At 40.1% G+C, this 23,994-nt stretch overlaps 1 protein-coding gene across 1 annotated transcript in view; it reads right to left on the bottom strand.

Annotated features, from left to right (window-relative positions):
• The window catches only part of Cep290 (Centrosomal protein 290kDa), a 169,621-nt gene that overhangs the window by 43,735 nt on the left and 101,892 nt on the right, over positions 1-23,994 (bottom strand). Inside the window, exon 24 of the mRNA XM_072008121.1 lies at positions 2,827-2,882. The gene's annotated coding sequence lies outside the window, so the exon portion shown is untranslated. The remainder of the gene's footprint in view (positions 1-2,826; positions 2,883-23,994) is intronic.

Below are 23,994 nucleotides of genomic sequence, written 5' to 3'. Positions count from 1 at the left end.
AAAGTACATTTTCTTCGTGAAAATCGTAAGATTGTCTGAATTCAGCATACGATCGCGATCGTGATTCGTACGCTCGCGGTCCGTGTTCTTCCTCTAGCCTTTCTTTGTGTCCGATTTGAATAGAACAACAGCGTGCTCGTATTCGAATGAAACGAACGTAACGGGCAGCGGCGAAAACGTAACCGCGAGTCGAGTATCTGGGAAAACGGCGTGTCCCGTTACCTTCGATGAATACGTTTCTTCCTCGATCGTGGACAATGGCGTTTAGCTTGTCCTGGGATGGATTGCTCGGACGAGGATTGTGTGCTTTGAGAAATTAATATAGCTGTGGGAAGAAATCGACCAGATGTAGATAAAGAACGCAGACTGTTTAGATGAAGTATCGAAGTTGAAGCATCGGGCATGAAGCATCTTGCAGTTTGGAATTTTTGTGAAAATGATGCAAAGGACGCGATAGAGTTAAGCATAGCTTATTGAATAATAAAAGAATCAGATTAAAATATAAAAGGAAGAATAAATAACATTTGAAGCTTTATTCTGGTTATTTTATTATCCAATACGATATGTTTAATTCCATCGTGCTCTCTTGCGATGTTATTGATCCGGTTATCTTTTAGTTTCCGGGAATAAATCTTTCGAGTTTGACGAGAATATAGTCGATGAAGCATCAACGTAACTAGAGATACATAGGTAAAAGATATAATATAATATATAATGCAAGTGAAAATGTTAAAAATACGAAAAGAATACGCGCAATTTTACGTTCGACTCGTACAGCTCGATATTAGAAATCGCAACGTTATACGGAATTTTACTATCGACTTCTTAATACCTACTGGAACAAAAACATTATTAGTAAGTCGGTATACGAAGGTAATAGAAAGTTTGCTCCTGGAATAGCGCATACTTAGGGGAAAAAAAGACTCGATTTTCTCCAATCTACTGCAACCTCTACCGTCAAGTGCCACGAATATCGAACCGTACTTTAGAGTACAATTACTCATACACGCTCCATGTGTGATTTTATCTTCAGAAATGAACCCCGTATCTTTCGCCGGCAACCTAGTAATTTAACATTCATCGTTTACCCCATTATTGTAATTTATCTCCATTCAACATCGGATGGAAACTTCTGCTCTAAAGCAGCATGTATTGATTGTGCGAAGAGTTGTACGTATTTCATGTAACTCGGGTTTCAACAAATTATTTTCAATATTGGTTTTGGTACAGATATGATTACACGAAAGATGAGAGAATAATTTCCACGATTAAATTAATCATCAAAGCCGAATCAATCTTCGAAGCTTAAGAAAGTATTGAAGGAAGAGAACGAAAGCAGATACGACACAACAACTCTAAACATCTTCGAATCAACCAGATCAGTCTCCAAACCTAACCTATAGCCATACCCCAATTTAATAGAATTAAAAGGAGTTGAACATAAAACGATAGCCCTAAACTTTCTCAAACCAATCAAATCAGACGCAAAATCCAATTCACACGCAAAACTCGAATTTAGAAAGAAAGGAACCGAACATAAAACAGTAGCCTTAAACCTTTTCAAACCAACCAAATCAATCATCAAGCCTGTCTCAATTCTTTCAAAACCATAAAAGTAAAAAGACCAAAATAAGAAACTCAGTATGTAAAGCTTTAAAAACAAGATAGAAGGAGAATGAAGAGAGAGAGAGAGAGAGAGAGAGAGAGAGAGAGAAAATTGGAAATCCACGGACGCGTGTACTCTCGGATGCACCGGCTTGCAGTTCCGCCACTGATTGGCACCGCGTTGGAGAATGGCGTTACGTGTACGCGCGCGCGCTCTCTTTCTCTCTCATACGGACACACAGAAGGCCTTATTCACGCACATACACGCAGACCAACAGACGGTCGCACCCACACACGTAACGCCGGTTTGGCAACACGGCCGGTGCAAGGCCCGTAACAGCCTGTTGGCCAACATCGGGTGGTGCACGAGCGCATGCGCGTGCACGCCTTCGCCTTCGTGACACTTTAAATAAACCATGGTGGGGTGTAAAAGGGGGGCAGGCACAAAAATGATAAACCGCTACAAAAATCCCGATATAGACGCGAGCACGCGCGCGCGAGCCACCGCGACCGACCGACCGAGCGTGCCGATTGCGCACCACGCCGCACGGTGGCATAGAATCAACCTTCTGTGTGCTGACCGGAATTGAATGACGATGCATGGTCGGCTGACACGCACGGGGTTCACAAATCTCCCGGAACGGACTTCTTGACGCGGCCCTAACCCCCTTGCTGTACGAGTTTCTTACTAGATTCTTATAGGTTTATTATGGTTCCGTACGCTATTTTTTAGGTATTTTTGCAGATTTTTTTCTAAACAAACTATAAGGAATTTTTTGGATCGAATCTTTGCACGTATATCGATTAACGTTCGTAGAATACTAACCACTTTTTTTTCCTAGTAAAAATAATCAAGATACGTAATCGGAATTATGCGCAGTTTTTACTATACTGACACTCGTTAATTTATAATTTATACGTATTTAGCGATCGCCAATGAAGAGACGAAGTTAACAATAATTTTTCATTACAAATACAATCTATTTTATCGGTTGATTCGTAACCATAATTCGTGCCACGAATGTGACCGGATAATCGATATTATAAGGCTAAGGGTTAAAGATAGGGTAGTTGACGCAGATGTAAAGGGGTGCAGCGAGATGGATGTTAAAGCTTCGTCGTTATGTGTCATAGGGGTCTGTCGGGTTTTACCGGGTTTCTTCTGTCGCGTTCGGGCCAGACACGAGTTGAACGTGAGAGATGCTTGTGCATTGTACTTACATGTGTACTGGGCGCGGTGAGAGTCTTGCAGCTCGATCCGAACGCTCCGAACAATTCTACTGGAACGAATGAGAACTTGTAGAATTTGGCTAAATATTTACGGAAATTTGGCAACGAAAGGACCAACCAATCGGATGTGAACGATTTATAAAAGTTGTATAAAATCAAATCAAAAAAGAATAAACTAATAAATCTCTTTATAGTGTTTAAAGCTTTTTGATCTTAGAGGACAAAATTGTTGTACTATTTTTGTTAAATTAGTAACTTTAGTTATGGGGTAAATTGTTTTTTCTAAATATCTGTTATTATATTATTTCGTCATTGATGAATGTCGATATATTCTTCTTGGTTAATTCCAATTCTTTTGATTGATATTATACATATATTTAAGTATAATGTTATATTTACATTAAAGAAAAAGCATTCCAAATAATAGGTTAATCGAAAGATAGTTGGATGCAGTTCGTCACGGGAAGACATTGAAAATTTACAACGGTTTTTACAACAGGAAGCTTCCTGTTATCGCCAATCGAAGGGAAATTGAAGTTCGAAGAGAGGTTCTTGACGAGACGAAGAAATCTATGCCTCCTTTATCGATTTCTCTTCAACCTGTATCCATAAAATTTGCATGTTTGCTTGCAACAATATTCCAATTACTGATAATCCAATCCAAATTTCCCTACATAACTTGTTTTTCAAACCTTAAATATGCCATTGTATAATCAATCTACAGATAAGTACGTATTTTATTCCCTTAATTTGCATTCCAAAAAAATTCTTTTCCTATGAAAATCAGTAACGATGCAATAAAATTAAAAGATAAAATTCTTCTCTTTTAATCTTTTCTCTACTACACCTTGTAATATGTAAATTTATTCCTTACATAAAAATTGCTCTGTTTTTGTACAAACGGATTATTGCGTTCAAAATAATAATAATAATAGTAAAAATAAAAGTAATCTGACTTGATTCGATTACAATTAACAGGATTAAAAAAGAAAAAAATCCTTACTGGTCTTACAACAAAAATTTTTCTTGTTTAACACAGAAATGATCACTTTCTTATAACCAAATCCATTACCAATAAAGGTAAATATGTTATATATCTTTCGTAAAATACAGTAGCAAGCATGGTAAATAGCAAAACTTACTTTTAAATTCAACGTTTTTTTCCATTTTTTTGAAGTAATATTTTTCATAATATAAAGTTTGAGAATAGATTTTTCATTTGGAGTGCCATCAATTATAAGTACAACAGAGCTTTCACATTTTCATTTCGAGTAATAATTACAAACAGAATCAAGTGGAATTTGGTAGAAGGACTTCTCCAATTTACATGCTCGCCACTGTACACGGAACTGCTTCAGTCCGGTAACCCGAGTTCAGTTTATCGCGAATCTAACTGCATAATGTCGATTAACGAGAAAACAAAAGGATAAAAGAAGACAAATCTCGCGTGATAATTCGCACGGGATTACGTACGCGCCGTCTCCTTTATTGATTTACATACTCTGTCCTACATATCGCGCGCCTTATCTCCTTATCTCTCACGTGAAATAGAAAGCGAGTTTGCTGATCGATATCCGACCGGATTCCCGGATATCTATCCATTCTTCCCAGAAACTACTTATCGGTCGCCTAGTAATACACCTTCGTCAACGCTAAAAGAAATAGCGGAACACGGAACATGGCGACAAATTTTTCTTGGCCAAAGACACAGAATGATCCTATATTACACCGTAAGAAAATAAAATAGAGTATTTACCGTTTTGATTGTAATAAATTAATTAAATGAAATATTCGTTCCATATTACATTTACCCAGGAGTCAATATCTAAGTATTATAAAATGTAAATACGCGAACTAAATGAATCATGCCATAAGCCTATTGTAAATTCGTTATCAAAGTGGAAGCGAACAATGATGGCGTTCAAACCTCGTATAACGAAGACCTAAATTTTCCGAAGGAATCCAAATTTAGCATCAATATTCCATCATCCACCGCTTTCAAAATCTATCATTTTCCACGATTCCCCTTTTCCAGATTTACTGAAATATAAATCGTTAAAACAGTCGTATATTTTAACCTAACATAACCTCCAAAGATCCATTGCTGAATTGCGAATATTTATGCAAATTATATTTTTATAAGTACGATAAAAAGGAACGTGGAACCTGGATAAAGCGTTGTTTCGTACTATATATTCGTATTTTCTATTACATTTTTGCATATTTCAGTGTCCACGAAAAGCTATTGGCATATCCCCTTACCTTTCGATGAAACATTTTTCTTTTTTTTTTATCAGACCCTATGTTCCATTTTCGCAATATAAAATTCTTGTACTCGGGCGAAAGTGTTGCTAAATTATACAAAATTTAATATTCTTAATTAACTAACCAAATTAATTAATGTGGAAATAACACGTATACGATGATGTACAAATACTTTTTCTGGACACTGTACATACGTATTGTACATATATAGAATATATTGTTCAATTTATATATGTCGCATGTTATTGCTATTAATTATCAGTCTGAACAACATGCTTTTTGAATGTTGACGTGTTGTACAAATATCTGCATTTGATGCATTCATTTCCAAGTTACGATCGCTCGAAGTCGGAAAGTTCGAATTTGCCTTTCAGAGCATCTTGCAGCTTCATTTGCATTCGTCCACAACTTTCCCGTCACATTTGCCACAAAGAACTGTATTTTTATGATACCTTATCAAAATTTTAGGTGTCTGAAGGGGTACGTACGGCACTTGGAAGGAGTACGACCATCCTCTATTTCTATAAATGCAGAAAAGTCCGCAGTGTACCCATCACTCTCCATTGCTCCTCTCTTAACCATCGATTCCACCCGAGTCTGGGTCCACCTGACCGGTAAGTCGATCGAGGCTCTCCCCGTTAGCCGTGAACACCGTCCAAATCGTTCACTCTCGTCGAATCCGTGCCAGCTTTCAGTCGGCTCGCTTTATTCCGACGCTTCGTTTCAGCTGGCCTACATACACGATACCGTGTTCCTTGCTGCGCGCCCGTTTCTCTATCCTTTTACCAAACGAAACAAAACGGCGAAAAGAGCATACCGGTAGCCGAACAAAAGCTACGCCCGGCGCTCACGGTATTTTCTTTCGACGCGTTTAGCCAGCAGTTCGCGCTAGAAAGAATGGACGAGGCGCGTAAAATCGTGCACGTACGTTGCTTACAATTGTATAACTGTTCCTGCGAATGTGGAGCAATTAAACGCGTAAACGGGACCTGATCGTTTCGAATTAATTGCTCGTGTCTGCCGTAGCTCGTCGGAAGTGGTCAGTATTGGTGTTTCTGGTAGCACAGGCGATCGTGGACGATCGCGAGAGTGCGAGCACGCGGTGGTTCGCGCACCTGACCTCCTAACGTCGACCATTAACCTAACCGTTGATCATCCACGATGATGGATTAGTCGAAGAAAACTGCGAATTTTTATGTATTTACGGGGAAAAAATTAGTCCTTCTCGGTCGGCATATTTTTCTTTCACTACCAACTGATCCAAGCAATAAATATTTATCACTAGAATCACCTCGTCTGACTTCGGAGACAAAAATGCTGTTGCTGCAGTGGCGACATCTGATGGTAAAGACTTAAAGATTGAAAAATTCGCATAATGCCAGTAATACGAAAAAAATATATAAAATATCTAAAGTATAGTATTGTATCTGTTATATCTACTAATAACAATAATTCGATTATACCGTGAACAAAGGAAATTATTCATAAGTACGTTGGGAAAATACAGTCGAGATAGCGTGTACAGGCTTTAACATGTAATACCATAAGAATGTAATACAAATCATGTACAATATATTAGTTTTTAAGTAATTTTTATCTTATTACCAAGTGTCTTCAGTTTTTGAGATGGGTTTTAAGAGGTTAGGTACCACTGCAGTCATCCATTTTGATCGCGAACGTTAAGGGAGAAGAGTTAACCTACAATTATTTAGGATTAGAGTTCGAAGCCACTTGATTGCGCGCATCCTTTTTCGTTTGGACAGAATCATTTATAAGAATGTCTCTGCGGTTATTCTTACGTATGCGATGTATTGCAGCAATTTGTATTACGTAATTCATGCATAATATGCACGAACGTAAGTTTGATGTCAGTAGAATGTTAATCTGTCATTAGAGCGAGAGAAATCTGTCGAAATTACGTACGAAGCGGAATAATACATTCAAAAATGTTTCTAGTTATAAATACCTGTTCTCGTTGCGTAATACCCTTTCGAAGAATTTTAATTTCTATTCGAAACTTTTTTCACCATATTCGATTAGACGTACTAACGAAAAACATTATCGTAGATAGGAAACCGAAATTGTGGAATGAGCGAAACAAATACAAATGACAAATAAAGTTGAACGAGTACAAACATTCGTAAAATTGTCCTTTCGCCGGAACGATACGCTCGTCTTTTATGATTTTTTCGTCTTACTTCACGTTTGTTCTTTGTTCATCTTTCTTTCTTGTACAGAGTTTGGTTAAGAATCGGAGCATTCCTACGTCAATACAGAGTATCGTTTAATTAACCCTCGAACGATATCGTTAGATCATAGGAGACTACAACAATTCGAGTTAATTAATGTATTTCCATATACGTGTATAACATTTATATAACCTATTCCATTTAAGTGTTTTATTATTTGCCACTTTTTTCTGAATTCTTACACTTTCCAAATAATGGAACTCCAATTAAGGATCACAGATTTTGAAAGGGTTTGTTGAAAAACTAATTTTGCTCAAGGGAGAACAACATTTGGCGTGGAAAAATTACTATTTCAAAATCTGAAATAAGTAATACCGGATTGCCAGGCAATAAATTAATCTATCATGCAACGGGTTAAACTTGCTCGAACTTCGTCATCTCAGAAACTTTGGGAAAACGTTTTGCTTGGTTGTAGAACGATTACGCGAGGCGTGGATCGATTCGAGGGTCGGATTATCGTTCGATTAGCGTTTGGTAGGCCCGGTGAGAACCCTCCCAATGCGTTTCTGGCCCGTTTGAATCGCGTCCCGGTAATATATTAAAGGCAGATGAACCGAAGCGGTGGCTATTTTCGCCGCGAAACGTTTAATTTAGCGTCTAAGCACGCGGACGATATATCGTCCGACGCGCTAACAAGTCTAACCCTTTCAGTGTCGCAATTACGCGGCGAGATTAATAGCGACGTTTCTATTTAGCTTACGGGGAGAGACGAACGAGCGAACGATGAATTATTTTCGCCCTCGGACGCGAACTGGAACGCGAACGTCGAAACCGATCGGAGAAAATTTCACGCCGTGTTACCACAACCGCAACCGGGGATATTGATTATCGCGATGGATCGTTCTGGACGATCCAACCGGCTTCCATCGTAAATATAAACGTTCTGGATGGATGGTGCACGATCGAGACTATGTAGACTCTGGGATTCGAGGTGATCGGGTTTAGGTGCAAGCGGCACCTTGTTTCTTCTGCGACCAAAGGATGTTAGATAATGATGGTTATTATTATCAGGTCTAATAATGGTAATTCCATTTATTTATTAAGTATAATAATTTGATAATAACGATGTACGTACGAATGGGTCATTTGATATTATCATCTTGTTTTTTTTTTGTTTGATTGTTTTTTTGGGGATGTTAGATGATGATATTATTACGAGGTGTAATGTTGGTAATAATGATATATGCAGAGTAGGTCATTTGATATTATCATAGTTTTTTGGTTGATATTATGATATAATGTCTGTTTTGAATCTTTTGAAAGACTTCGTTACGCCGTTTTAATAAAATCTTTCATATCTTTTAAAAAATTTGTCAGAAAATGTTATATAGGATATAGTGTTAATATGAAATTATTGGATATTATTACTTTATGATAGTACAGAGTCGATCTTACGAGAAATTATAGTTATGGATTCTCTTTTTATAAAATTTTCATTTTTGTTTCTGATCGCTGAAGGGTTTACATAGGCATGTGTACATTTTGCGATTATAAGCTTGAGACCACTCCCTCTCGAGCAGAGCGTAAATTGTTTCGTGGAAATTCACTGATTGGCAGGTGAGGTCTGTTGTATAGATAAAATGTTCTAGTTTGTGTGGAAAGAAGTCGTTTATGGGATATTATTTCATCCGTTGTAACAACTATTCCTATTTCTCGTTTTAATTTACCTTTCGTATTTTAATCTTATTTTCTTCCTTCATTTTTCTTCCTTAACTTAAAAATATGTATAAAGAAATTGACGCAAAATTCGAGCTCAATTCTTGTCGCTGTTAAACGATTTTCAGAGATGTTACAATTACGAGGAAAATATACGAAATTAGGAGAACATTACATAAAATACAAAGATCTTATGACCAATTCTATGATCACATTTAATCACACGATAATTACTATTAACAGCAATGAAACAAATAAAAACGTAATGTGAACGATAAAATCGACGTGCTTGGTGAACTTTCACTCGTTACAGCTTCTAAGAGTTAACACCTATTTGTTCTTACAGCTACAATTTAGAACTCGAATTCGAAATAAATTGCGAAACTGCGAAACTTGGATGCTTTAACCTTTGTGTTCCACAATTAGCATTGCTGTTTGTTGACCGAGGGAGATCGAACGTTTTCCAGAAAGAGGAGCTCACTGACGTGCGGCGATCCGTCAGAGAGGACGAATTGTTGAATCGCCGCCAAGAAGGAAGCGTTTTGCAAAATCTTACGAATTAACTTGCATACACAGTCTCGAAGCAAATACATAGTCGAGGACCAGGAAGAAGAAAGTCGGAGATTGCAGAAGAAAAATACATGTAAGTACATTTTTATTGAATTTCTAATTTTATCTCGACAGGAGAAGAAAGTTGAAGATTACGGAGGACGAACATACGTAAGTACATTTTTGTTGAATTTCTAATTTTAATTCGATAGAAGAAGTTTAACATGACACAATCGAAAATGAAAATAACCTGTTACGTATAAACATGTCAATCCCTAAAAAATAGCTAACAGATTGGCAAAGTTTTATGTAAGCCAAAAGTATAATTATTAGGAGGAGCAATATTTTAATAATTCCAATGCTGTAACATCGTGATTAGACTGCCTATTCTTATGCAAATTTATATTTCTATGGACATAGCTGAAGAAATAACGCAATTCCTAATTTGCTCCGCAAAAATTCTTAATTTAACATCCAACGTGCGATGTTCGACAAATTTTAAAATCGATGCAAAAACACATACTTCTCTGCAAAATCAAATACAATGAGAATTTCGTTAACGTGAAATTGATCGACGATCGACGAATCTTGAAATTGCTTTCCCGTAGAAGAAAAAGAAAAAGAAGAAAAATATGGGAAATGCGACTAATCATGTTCTTCTCGTGTGGTCTTCGGCTGAAAAGGAACGTTCTCACCTGTGTTTTTTATAGGAACGTAACGAAGCGGGCTGTTTCTGAGTTGAAACTATCGCGGATAGAAGGCCCGGCGCGCGCCATGATCGACCGAGATGATAGATCGTTTCTAGAAAGTACTCTAGCATACACGCATCACGCAATCGTATCAAATCTATGAAAGTCCACCTACATGTAGGCTGTACACGTACGATTCGCCGTTTCACCTCAAGCAGTGAAACCCGAGACGCTGTCCTTTCGAGCTGCATTTATGCGCCGTGATTAAACGTGAACTAGATACACACCTTGCGGCAAAACAATCCATGTTCTTTCTCTTTTGTAATGTTAGAGACGCCTATTGGTATAGAACCTATCGTACGTATCGATTGTATTCTTATTGGAAGTTGGATGGAATGTTATATGTTTGGTACAAATACAGAGCAGAAAGTTAAGAATTAGGAGTATCACGTGGTTTTTGCGAGTTTACGAGCAGTTTTATTTTGCAGATCGTAAATGGAAGACGATGGAGACGATAGAAATGGTAAACGGAGTATGTAGAAATTAGAAAGAAAATGTTACGTTAATTATCTTCGCGTTAATTAATTTCCAATGTCACTTTGGAGCGCTTTTCAGTTTTCGAATAGATATTCGCGGTATAGTGTTGAAGCGCGTGTGAATAAACTAATAAAAGTATAATATAGCGATTAAAACGCGAATTTATGTTAATTATAAACGTCCAAGATAATTTTGAAGGGAAATTCTTTTTAGTACGTTTTATTAAAAAGCACGCGCAGATAAGTTAATTCAGTTTATCATAGCGTTGATTTGTTTTTTATTAATTATAAAGCGATTTTTAGAAATTGGCAGCGATTGAATATCTTACTCTTAGAAGAAATGTACGTAAATTATTTCTTCAAACAGAACAAATATAACGAATCCTTAATTCCTTATATAACTCCAATATGGTATTCCATATTTAATTCCAATATTTCATAAAACATTTCAAAATACCAGAATACCATATACCGAACACCATAAATATACCATACAGTATAATACCAAAAATAAGATATCCATAATATTCAATTACATTTCGTGAAATTGACATGCTGGACTTCAAGATCGACGAAGGTACAGATTAACACAGCATCTGTTTCGAAAAGAAGCTTCAATGTATGAACATGGTCTGTCACCATGCGAGTTTCTTACAATTAGTATTTTTCTGCGTGACACTTAAGATATTCATGATATATAAGCTGCACGTTTCTCGGTGAGAGGAAATGTCAATACAGAAACATGGTGGCAACGATTTACGTCAGCGGAGAAACGAGCATATGATTTCGGCGATCCGTCATCCGAGAAACAAGTGCATTCTTGATATACTTGTATCCACGGAATTTGTGTCGTGTAATTGGAACGGAAACGAGTGGGCGTATATTAATCGATGGACATCAGTTGGTTCGTATTATCTTACCACGCATCCTCGGTAATCTAATACTAGACGACGAAAATCTACATTTCGAATGATACCAAGTTTAAGACTATTAAATAGATTCGCTACGTTTGCAAATTTTTCAAATATTTGACACGTTTCGAATGCTACTACTTCGTGTAATGTATCGAACACATCGATCAAACTCCAAAGGCTCACCAAAGATCTACGTCACGTAAATACCTCTACCATCAATTCCTTTTTTCACATCTCAAAAAAAAAAACCATCCTCTGAGGCTGATCGAAACTCCAGTATCCCATTCCTACGAAATACAAAACATCCCAGTAGAACTTCGGTAGATCTCCATCTATCTGAACTTAAACAGTTTACATAATTGTGCTTCGTACGATAGGAATTCACCAATGGTTTTCCCTTCGTGTAATAAGAATTCATATTCCGATAAACGAATTCGATCGACAAACGTTCGATCGACTTAAAATTCAAACGATTAAACCGATAGTTCTACCGAGTATCGAGTACATCACTGAAAGTTCAAAAAAAAAAAAAAAAAAAAAAAAAGGAGAAGAAAAGAAGGATAAGGGGATCGTTACAGTGGCATAAAAATGCAGCGTTTGCCAGGAATTGGCCAGCGCTAGAGCTGCACGCGGTGGCTGCAATATGCACGCAGCGATGATACGCGGCGCGCGACAATTTACGTTACCGAGCAAACTAGTGGATGATTTAAGCGGACCCTGTGTGTCGGCTTGGCTTAAACAACAACAGCTGCGTATCCGCGGCGCACGCGACCAGTGACTCGCAGCGCCGGATCGCACAGCCGATGAAAAACCTTCTATTAGCGGTCTGGCCATCGTTCGGGCCGCGTTATCCTCTGATACATTAATGACGCGTCAAGTCAGCGCATGACAACGCGGCTACCCTCTGGCGCAGAGGTCCATCCTCGATCCTCTCTTCGCCTTCCCTCTTTGTCCGTCTCTCGACCGTCCTACACCTTCCATCGTCGTCTATCCAATAGTTCATCTTCTGTCCTCTTTTATTCACCGGTTCAGCCAGTTCAAGCGTCTCTGTCGCGCTCTAGCGTGGTTCTTCTCTGTCTCACCCCGTCTATCTCGCCCCACCCCCGCCACCCTCTCTCTAACCCCTCTGTGCGAACTCTCTGCTACCGGGCTCTGTGAGGAGATCAATAGGGATCCTACACCCCGTTCCTCCGCCGACGTGCCAGAGGAGGACAAAGGTACCACTACTCCTGGCTCTCTGATGTTCCAACGCTTCCACGCACGTGCCTATCCACGATACTCGCGACTCGTCTACGCGTCGTTCCGCGAGTTTTACGCCAGCAGGAATAAAAAAGACGCGGGCGCACTCACGTGGAAGAGGGAACGTCGAGTGGGGATCGCGGGTTAAAGGATCAAGGATGCGAGATCTAGGATCGGGAGTCTGGGTGACTGGTAATGAAGTTGGGTCTCGGTTGCGTTTGATGGGCTTTTATGACGCTGGTCAGAGATTTGGATAAGTATGGAATTGTGGATATGATTATTCTGTAATGGATACAACTGGTATTGGTACGTGAGTTTGCCAACGTTACGTAACACACTTCTCGCGGATTGTAGGGTTTTATTAACAAGTTTCGAGAAGTAAATAATTTATTTTGTAAAGAGGGTAATTTATCGGAAGCGAATGCTAGAAGTAGTTAGGAATTTTAAGACAAGTTGGAAGAAAATGTTTGTAACATTTCCACTGTTTCCTTTGTTTCAGTTTAGAGAGTCGATCAGTAAACTGTGGATTTTTATGCATTTACGAGTGTTTTGAAAGTGTGATAACGCACAGGATATAAAGCGTAACGTACAAATCAGCGAATCGTTAAACGAATCATTAAAAATATTTTACGATCTGGTAGAAAGTATTCGAAAATACTGTTAAAGGAATTTCTACTCCAGTTCCACTTCTTTAGTTGTGTTCATAAAAATATGAATTTGCATGAACATCCACAGTCTGGTAATCCAATAGCTTAGCGTAGATTGGTTTAATTCGGGGCTATCGTTGATGCGATATATGATTTTCGTTTTGTAATTTGTATTTTATACGATAGAGCCAGTTAATGCCTTTATCGTGTAACCTAGTCCAAATGTAACTCAAACTGTTGTGGTTACCTGTTCCGACGATACTACGTTAGTGTTGAGAGTTCATTTGTTTCGTATAATGTAACGTAATTATTATAACATTTATTATGAATATGCAGCGGAGTGTGTACTTTGGATCTTAATTTGTATTGTATAACACAGTCGCTACGTATAGCATAGCTGTTAACATACATTATGTATGTGTAGTTAAAATTGTGAGATCAACTATAAACAATGTTGTTACTTCTATGTACGTACTATTTTCATATTGTACTGCCACTTGTATAATGTATGTGGCTATCTGAATGTGTAATTTATTGTTTCTAAGAGTATTGTTACTCGTATATTTAACCTAATCTCGATCATTTTGATATTAACCTTGTACCAATGTCTTTTGGAAAATTTTTATACTTTGCTTTACAAGAAAATTTTGTAGACGAACGGGGAGATATTTGTCTAATACACAAGCTTTCATCGAGATTTATAATTATAAACTTACGCAACTACATGTGATTAAATTCGATATATAGAATAGAATATACCAATAGTAAATAATACGAGTAATTTCTTGTAATGTTTATTCATTACGTTTTATTATAATTGTATGGATATATTAATTATAGAAGTGTAAGTATTTTGATCGAAGCATTGGTCGAATTCTTAACTGAAACTTGCCAACAGCTAAGAATTACGTAGTTTATCGAGGTCGAACTCGATACAGTATAATACCGTAACAATGTACACTTCCTGAGTTTTCAAACAGAGGAGAAAATAGAGATCTGCTACTTTCTAAATATCGTATCTACCTATGTTTCTAATACTGTAACATAAAATTCCTTAAACGTACAGCCATTAGTCTCTTGTCTGAAAGTTGCTTCGTTAACGGTCGTATAATTCACGATCTAAACTGTATTAATGCGTTTGTGCATCTCTGAAACTCTCACAAATGTGCACACATCCACAATCTATATATTATACATATTCTCAAAGAGATACTCTATCAGTATCAACGTACATCGATCTTATCAATCTCACGAACGCGACCAGAGAAACAGAGAACTTAACTGGACATTTGTTGTTTCACCAAATATTACAATTTCGTTTTGTTCATCCGTTTCAGCCATTCAATACCATACTTTCGAACGTCTCATATCCTGTATACACATGTTTAGGCTGCATAGTTTCATGCATTTACGGCAACTTTGAAGACGTAGAAACGCAGAAAAATGCGCATAATATGCAAGAATATGTACAATACCCAAACTATACGCTCTCGCTCAATATATAGTACTCACTCGAAACTATCCAACAATACACTGTCTACAATCTTTACTAAGTAAAACATAAAAGTATGATTTTGCATAAATATCCACTTATACGTCTCTCGTTATTCCTTTATTATCCTTTATTAATAATTTTTCTACCTTGAAATTTCCCAAAAGACACTACGTCATACAATCGTCTATCACAGGTCGAGACACCAATATCTCGATGGAAAAAGCATTGAAAATGTCTCGGCCTAGAGCATTACCAAACTAGGAAGAGACGGTGCGCCAATTTATCGTCGCGTATCCGCGTATCTCGATCCGGCGTCGATTAATCCCTCTTAATTAATTTCGCCTGCCGGTCGGCGTCGGTCAACGATTCGACTTTCGATCCCGTTCGCGTGGCCACGGTGGCTCGTGGTTTTGTGGAGCAGTCTGTGCAACAACCGGTGCAACCGCGAGTGCACTTTCTTCTCCCGGTGGTGCACAGGCACGTGTGTACACGTGGGTTTGGCGGTTTTAACAGCCACGCGTTACACGCTCTCACAAAATTTCACCGTTTCTCGCTACTACCGTCCGGCCTGGCACACGACTGCCTCGTGCGATCCTACGTGTACACGTATTTGTTTCACGTACGCGTATGCGGCTGGTCGGTGTCGGCACCTTTAACGACCTGAAAGATATCGATTATGCCGAAAATGAAAAACACCACGGAGCCCGATTGTCAGGCCTGGAGAAAGTCGGCTCGCGAGCTACTCCACAGAGGCTGAACGAGTTAAACGACGAGCGAGGAAGAAGAAGAAGAAGAAGAAGAAGAAAAAAAAAAGGAGATGACACCTGACGTTTTCCTTCCTTTCAGGAGAAAACTCGTCGATAGAAACGACAACGAGAACGGGAAAACGCAGACTCGTAACAATGAAAAGTGGAATCGCTTTTGGATCGTTTCTAATCGAGAGATCTTCGATGGTAAAATTTGATTTCGATGGTGATCGCCGGTGACTCACGTTTTAGGTACTACGTTTTCTAAAGTGATCGAATTAAGACGAATCTCATGGGCTAGAAACTTGTTAACAGCGTGCACGATTCAGATATTCTGAAAAAGTGAAATGTTATAGTTAGTATATTTCAATCTATCGCGGATGTAAAATATTTGTATGTAAAATTAGCGTGGCAGTGTACGTCTTAAGGATCAACGATGAGTTAAATAAATTTCATTTGCCATCGTTTTCAGACAATTTATATAAATGAATCTTATTTTTTGAAATTGTTACGGAGACAGGAAGCTTTACGATTTGATTTTTTCTTTGGTCGCTATTCTTCCCATTTAAGCACTTTTACATTAAGCTACTACCGTTTAAGTACTTAGAGCATTACAGTAAACTGTCGGATAAGTCAGAGAATAGTATGAAATTTGCGAGGCTGTGAAACATGAGAATGAGCGAATTAATTATCTTGGGACTACATTGTATTGTTTTTTAATAAAAGAAATTTGAACTGTTATTCTTTGCGAATAAAAAGAAAACAGAATTCTGTCCAACGCGTACCTTCTTTTGTTCTTTACTTGGTGACTTATCGAATACCAACGGAAATTTGTATTTCATCTAGTAGCGTAACTCTACGATGATAGAATACGAAGGTAGAAAGTTTCTATTATTTTTGAAGCCACGGAAACATAGCTAAGGATGAAGTTGCGTGGCTTTGAAACATGGAAAACAAAGATTGTTCTGCTTATCTCTTCCGAGTGTTCAAGCGATGCAGGTGTTTCGAAAATAAAACACAGATACGAGCCGAACCATGCTGTGCGTTGTACGAATTTTGTAGAAAATTCATAAATAAAATATGTCAATATGTTGCGTACGATAAATAAAATTAATCTAAAACCATAGAGCGTCGTGCGCATTTCGTTTGTAAAATAAAGAAGAGCAATTCGCGTAATAGATCGTTTAATTGAAAATATATATTTTTTATAGGTAAACTTTCAGAAGATCGTTCAATTTTCAATTGATACTTTGCAAGTGGATTTAGTAGCAAAAATTCAGAATGCGAGAATCATTTATCTTATCACGTCGTGGTATTCCAAATGCAACGATTCGATATTCAAAGAAACTTCTAAATCGCGAAAAAGAGAGGTATAAAAGAGATATGCGGACACCCTTTCTGCAAATATCTCAGTGAATTATCTATTCTTACCTTCGCTCTACTTTTTTTCGGGCCATGGAAAAACCAATTTTCTTGCCAAATCGTAGAACATCATTCCCTAATATCTGTGGACGCAAAATAGTTCTCGACAAAAATTTTTATAAAAAAAAAAGGAACTTCGCGGTAAATGAAATATATAACATCTGGTCCCTTCGTTAATATAAACAAACGAGAAGTACAAATATAATTTCGAACGATGAAAACACGATTGTATAAGACTACGTTATTTTTTTCAGTAGCCATCAAACATTATTTAATATTAATGTTGTTTGTTTGGTTTAACACAATAGATTCAAAGACACGCAAAGCAAAATACTCGTAAAAATGTCAATGAACTAAAAGCTCTATATAAATTCCTTTCTATATCCATAGAAACACGGATTAGTATAAATACCTGAAATCTGCGGATAAAATCAAAATCATATTGATGAACATTCAAAAATCTATGTATCAAGCAAAAATAAACATCTATATTTAAATTCTAGCTCTTTCTATATTCATGAATTTGCCTAACTAAATCGATTAACATAAAGAAATCTAGAAAACGTCCTAAGCAAAATAACCATCACAATACCATCAAATAAAAATCTCCGCTTAGATTCCACTTCTTTCTCTATTCAAACCATGAGTGTGTGCAAATTTTTCTAGACACCTAGAATCTGCCCAGAAAACTCTAACAAAACCCAACACGACTATCCTAGAACACTAAAACCCTAGACACATCTTTCGGCTGAGGCTGCGCGTTCAAGGCCTCCTCGCATCCATCACCTATCTTCTCTATCCTGCACCGTAAGGATTTCATCTCAGGTGCGAGGCTTCATGTTGAAAATAGGTAAGATTCATCGTTGGGCTCGTGTCCGGTGACGATGTCGGACGTGCACGCGGCACATAGCATAGCTGGCGTGGCACATCCGTGACCGGTGGATTTGGCCAGGTCCCCGAGCCACCTGTTCCCCGCGTTCAGATGCCGGCCGCACAAATAAAGAGAAAGAAGCGCGACAATGTGGCATGTGCGGGATCGACGGTCGGTGCATAGGTGGTGTGGCACGGTGTCGGTGGCGGTGGCGGCGGTGACTCGTTGCCTATAAGCCGGTCATAATAGTCGGCGGCACCTGTCTCGCTGAGCTGGCCATCTGAGATCGGAAACTGATGCAGCCGCCGAAGAAGTCGACGGACTAGTCGGTGGCGGGGATACCCGAAGAAGGTGGACGAGCGAGAGCAAAAGAACAAGCAGAAGAAGAAGAAGAAGAAGAAGAAGAAGAAGAAGAAGAAGAAGAAACCAAGAGAAAGAAAAAGACCAAAGTAAGAAGAAGGCTAATATAAGAGAGCAAGATCATGGAGAGAGTGAGACAGAGGGGGGGAGGAAGAGAAGAAGAGGTTGTATCGGAGGAGAGGCGAGTTGAGGTGGGGTGTAGCTGGAGAAGATGCTGCACGGAGTGGGAGTGTACTCTGGTCGAGAGGGAAGAAGAGGGCGAAAAAAAACGGGCGAAAAAAGGTTCTCGGTGAAAAGGAGAACAACGAAGACAACGACGAAGGTGAAAGGGGGTGGGGGGGGTAGGGAGGATCTGCACACGGGCAGCCGGAGGGAGGATAGCACGAGAGCGGCTAAGAAGAAGAGAAAAAAGAGAAGCAACACCGAGAGAGTCGTGGAGAGAGCGAGGAAGGAGAAAGAGCACCGGTGTGAAGGAGCGTGCGCGTGCCACTGTTACACCGACACCTGCCACAAAACTTGGCTCTACTTTTTGGCGCACATGCACCCACCACACCTTTCCCATCCTTCGCTTCTCTCCTCTTCCAACTCTTCTCTCTCCCTTCTTTCTCTCGAGAGCGGCCTACTACAGTTCGAGACAGTATGCATATCGGAACCTTCCGTTTGGTAGCGACCAACGGTATTCCGAACGTCTTATTACCAGACGCCGAGGAGGGATTAAGTTCCGCGGTTTTAACGAACGCTACCGATGCCCACCGCTGGGGAGAGTATGGTTTCTTTATCAGGCTGATGCGCTGTTTCAGGATACAGCGTACTGCCTGGATAACGAGAGATTCGTATGGGATTGGCCGAAGGATTGTCGGGGATCAGTCGTGATTTTCATGTATTTATACGTGTTGCGTGTTTGCAGGTTTCTGACGGGAAGTTAACATGACGTTTAAAGATGATTATGTTGCGAAGAAAATCGTAATTATTTCTATTTTAGCTTTACTGGGTAGCATATGTTAAGCAGGGAAGGAATCACTTTTCAGAAATCGAAAAGCCTTCGTACATCGTAGAAAGGCTATTTTTGTTAAAATGAGACAAAGTTAGCGTGTTCTAAGACTAAAAGCTGTTTTATTATTGCATAAAGAGAGTAATATATAGAAAAATTGTTTTTAGAAATTATTATTAAAATTAATCGTAATAGTATCAACTTATGAAAGCGGTAGATATCTGTACAATATATTCTGTGTAATATAAATTGTTTATTTATAATATTGTCATTGGTACATTAAAATTAAACACACGATTCATCAAATTATTATATTAACTGGGTTTAAATATTGTTGCTATACTTGATCCCTAAAAGAATCTTCTACGATTTATCTAAAATTGTCAGAGACAAATTTTTGCATTAATTTAACTTTCGCATTAATTTTAAAAAACAAATTCTACCATATCGTAATGTTGTAGGACAGTTTTAATATGGAACGAAATCAACCTGAGTCTTGCCACTAGTAATTATTTAAATTAGATTTTGTCAAAAATGAGCAAGTGTTCGTGCTTCTAATCAGTAATATACATAATTACGCGTTAGTAGTCACGGAGCTAAATAGCTATCGGAGAGCGAAACGCGAATTCAATTGGGTCAAACGATTCTCCAATTGCGAAGCTCCCATGAAATATTAATATTCGACAAATTCGACCATTAACAGTTCCGACGCTCGAAATCCCGAAATCCTTCTAGGATTCAACGCGTTTCAATTTATCCATAATTTTCACGAAAAGTACAACCTACATTGTATCCGAGTGCTCCGCGAAATTAAAACGAAATTCGAGACATCGGAATCGTTCGATCTCACGGACTCACGTCCATCGACGTCGTTTCGTAAATTTTGGTATGGACAGACCGATGATTTACAAACACCAACTGACTCCATAAGCGAAAACCATAGCTGAAGAATCATGAGATTGCCCCCCAAAATATAACACGCCCCCATAGTTCTGTATTCCCACCCCTCATCCACCCTCGTGTCTCTGTGACGAAAATCGAGCGAAACGACGCGACCTCGTAAGACACGCGACGACCTGACAGAGGCTCTCTTTACAGCAGCGGCGTCGACTGGTTCGGCTCTCTCTGTGGCGGGCGGAAATTTCAATTAACTTTATGGAGGCCGCGATGTAAATTGCGTAGGGGTCAACGCGTGTCGGTAGGGGCCAGAGAGTAGGAGCAAGGGTGCTACCGTTGCTGCCACTGCTGCCACTACTACCGTTCTTTCTGACAACGGGGGTGAATGTGTAGTCGTGACGAGCGGTAGTGGTAGCAGAAGGTTGATGGTGGTGGCGACGCCGCTGGTGGTGGTGGTGGTGGTGATGGTGGTGGTGGTGGTGGTGGCGAGTTCAGGGGTGGTTAGAGGTGTAGGCACGGTCCACGGCCCCGTGGGCATAGGGTGCGGGCAGAGGGTCGCTGGTTGGATGGGTATTGATCAGCCAGGCGGCCAACAAGACGCCTTTGCAGGATACCTACTATACCCTCTACACCACCAACGTGCCCCGTCGTACACATTGCCGGGATTCCGTGTCACGTATACCGTGTCTAACACCAATGAAACCATCACCTACGCCATCCAACACCAACGAGACCGTCACGTATACCAGTCAACACCACTGAAACCATTATATGTACCAGCTAACACCAACGAGAACATCGCCCACACCGACGATGGGCCAACGTAAACCCAGCCCCACCATCCGTGACATCACCCACACCGACTCTGCACCGTTGGCACGTGAAGTTTTGAGAGAGAGACAGAGAAAGAGAGACAGAGACAGAGACAGAGACAGAGAGAGAGAGAGAGAGAGAGAGAGGCAGGTGGAAAGAAAGAAAGCAAGAGGGACGAACACGAGCGAGAGGGTGATAAGGTTGACGGGAGGGTTGCGAAAGAGGGAAAGGGAAGATTTTCACGATGCTACTAGCCAGGCGGCCAACAAGACGCTTTTGCAGAGGGACGCCGCTATCGTACATAGGTGAAACACATATACACGGGCAGACGTGGAGAGTCGCGCCACGTTCCACGCAAACGCCGCCGTCGGCCGAGATCGAATATACACTACCACAATTTGACATCATATACCCGCCACTGGGACCAGTCGACATAAACTACCACCGCTCTGTCCATGAGAGACCACCTACAGAAACGCGTCTTTCCGCCGTGGCTTCTCAGAGAGAGGGCTAGCTATAAAGAGAAAACGGGATGGAGATACTCCGGCAGGGCTAAGGGAGAGAGAGAGTCGCGTAGGGAAAAAGGGATAAGCTTTGGAGGAGGAATGAGTGAAAGAGTGGGATGGAAGAATTTGACGATGCCAAACCGGCTACCACGAGGCCTATGCAGGGTTACCCCGCCGCTATACATACCAGTGCCACTAGGCATCGCGTATATATTATTGTCGCCTGGCTCACAGTATACTCACGACCACGATCATTCGACCGTACCACCACTAGCATCGAGAGTTCGAGCAGCGTGTTCTTCTATGCTCAACACACATAGCGAGGCCCTTTACACGCGCGACCCGAGATGAACAAAAAGGGACCAAGGGAGACGAACAAACGGAGAGAGAATGGCGAGTTTACGTGATAGCGGGAGAAAGAAGGAGAGAAGTGACGCGCTGGCAGCGAGGCAGCCAACGAAACGCCTCTGCATCGATGCTCTCTATACGTGCATCACTAACACAACCACGATCGTTGCCTGAGAGCATCGTCGCCGCTGCCATCGCCTGTTACTCGTCTAGTCCTTGCACGAAGCTTCAGGAAGTGGAGACGAAGAAAGGGTGGAGAGGATAGACGAGCGAAAAGGTCGAGTTCCACGGACGAACCGGCGTAAGAGCAAGCGAGACAAACGGAGAAAGAGGGAGAGGAGAGTCGCGTTGACGCTACCAAGACGCTCGAGCAAGATCGAGTCTTTGGAGGATACCTACTATATCTAGCGCCAACCACTTCCACTACCACCAGCGTCGATACATACGACCAACACTGGTCCAAGATTCGCGCAGCATCTTCTCTGTTCGCATTAACGGCGAGCAGGATGGAGATAAAACGGAGAGGAGAAAGATAGAGGTGTACATAGGTAGGCAGAGAGTGGGAGGGTGAGGTTTATATGGTTGAACAAGGGGATGGAAGCGGGAACGAGAGAGAAGTAGAAAGAGGAGGCAGGATTGCGAGACGGAGACAGAGGTAGAGAGTTCACGTCGACGCCACTGGCGCGACATAGTGCCCCCGATTGCGATATATATCCACCCTCTCTCTAACCAACCCTATGCTTCTGCCACCCACACGCTTCGATCTCGCCTCATATCTCTCTCCCTCTGTCGGTTCCCTCTCTACTTCGTCAAACCCCATCCCTGGCAGCCTCTGCCACTCTAACCATCCCTCCTACCCTTTCGTTCCTCCGCTTCCATCTACTAGAAACCCAACCCCGCCGCGCACCACCTTGTCTCTCTCTTCACCGCCACTGCGCTTTTGCCTCCGTTCCGCAATGCTCGGCCTCAGGGTTGCTGGCGTTGCTCTGGGGGGTGGCTGGCTGCCGCTGGACGACTCTCGCCACCACTTCGTCCACGAAAAAAACTCTATATACGGGGTATATAACACAGGCGGGCAAGAGCGAAATAGAAAGAGAAGGACTTTTTCCCTTTTTCCTTTTTGTTTTTTTTTTTTTTTAGTTTCGACGCGTCGCAAGGCCGTTGGGATTTCCAATTGGAATTTTTCGGGGCCCTGCTCTCCCTTGTCGATCTAACGCACGCGCGCAACCGATCGTCGAGCATAGAATACCTATCGATACATCGATTGGCGAGGGATGAGAGACTGCTCGATGCTTCGCAATCCACGATGGGAATTGGGTTTCTTTAGTTTTTATGTTATTTGAAGGGTTTTCAAGGTTTGCAGGATTTTAGCTATATCCGAGGTAAATTTTAAAGAGCGAATGTTTTCGTATAATGGTGATAGTACAGTCCTCTTGCACAATTATTTATCACGTCGTAGGTTATACGCTCCTCTTCGTTTTGTAGTTTGCTAGCAAGACTTTTACGGCTCGCGGATTCCAAGCATTTTTAAGGCAGACTCTATTAGATGACAATTTTACGTCAAGTAGGATAATCGTAATTTCTAAAACTTGAATAGCCACTTTTATTGTTTTATATAACAACAAGTTTAAATACCAGTTTAAATATTATTACACATTGGTAGAATAAAATACGTAATATTGTAAGCTTTAAGAATTTCTTTAAGTCGATTAAACTGGTAAAATTATAGTTTTCATGAATTTATCCAAAAGTTGAAAGATGTTTGATTAATTTTGGCACAGTACCGGAAGATTATTATCAATTATGTAATACAAAATTAGGAAACACTAAATGTCGGATGAATGAAATGTATGTCAAGACTATTTCTATTCAATAATGTACTATTTCGTAATATTTTATTAATTTTCATCAAGTTATCCAAGGAAATAAAGTAATCGAAAGCCAAGCTTAACACGAATCTCTCGAC

Source organism: Bombus fervidus, chromosome 8 (assembly GCF_041682495.2).
Source record: "Bombus fervidus isolate BK054 chromosome 8, iyBomFerv1, whole genome shotgun sequence".
In the NCBI taxonomy this organism is placed as follows: Eukaryota; Metazoa; Arthropoda; class Insecta; order Hymenoptera; family Apidae; genus Bombus; species Bombus fervidus.
This window is presented reverse-complemented; position numbering and strand designations above follow the sequence as displayed.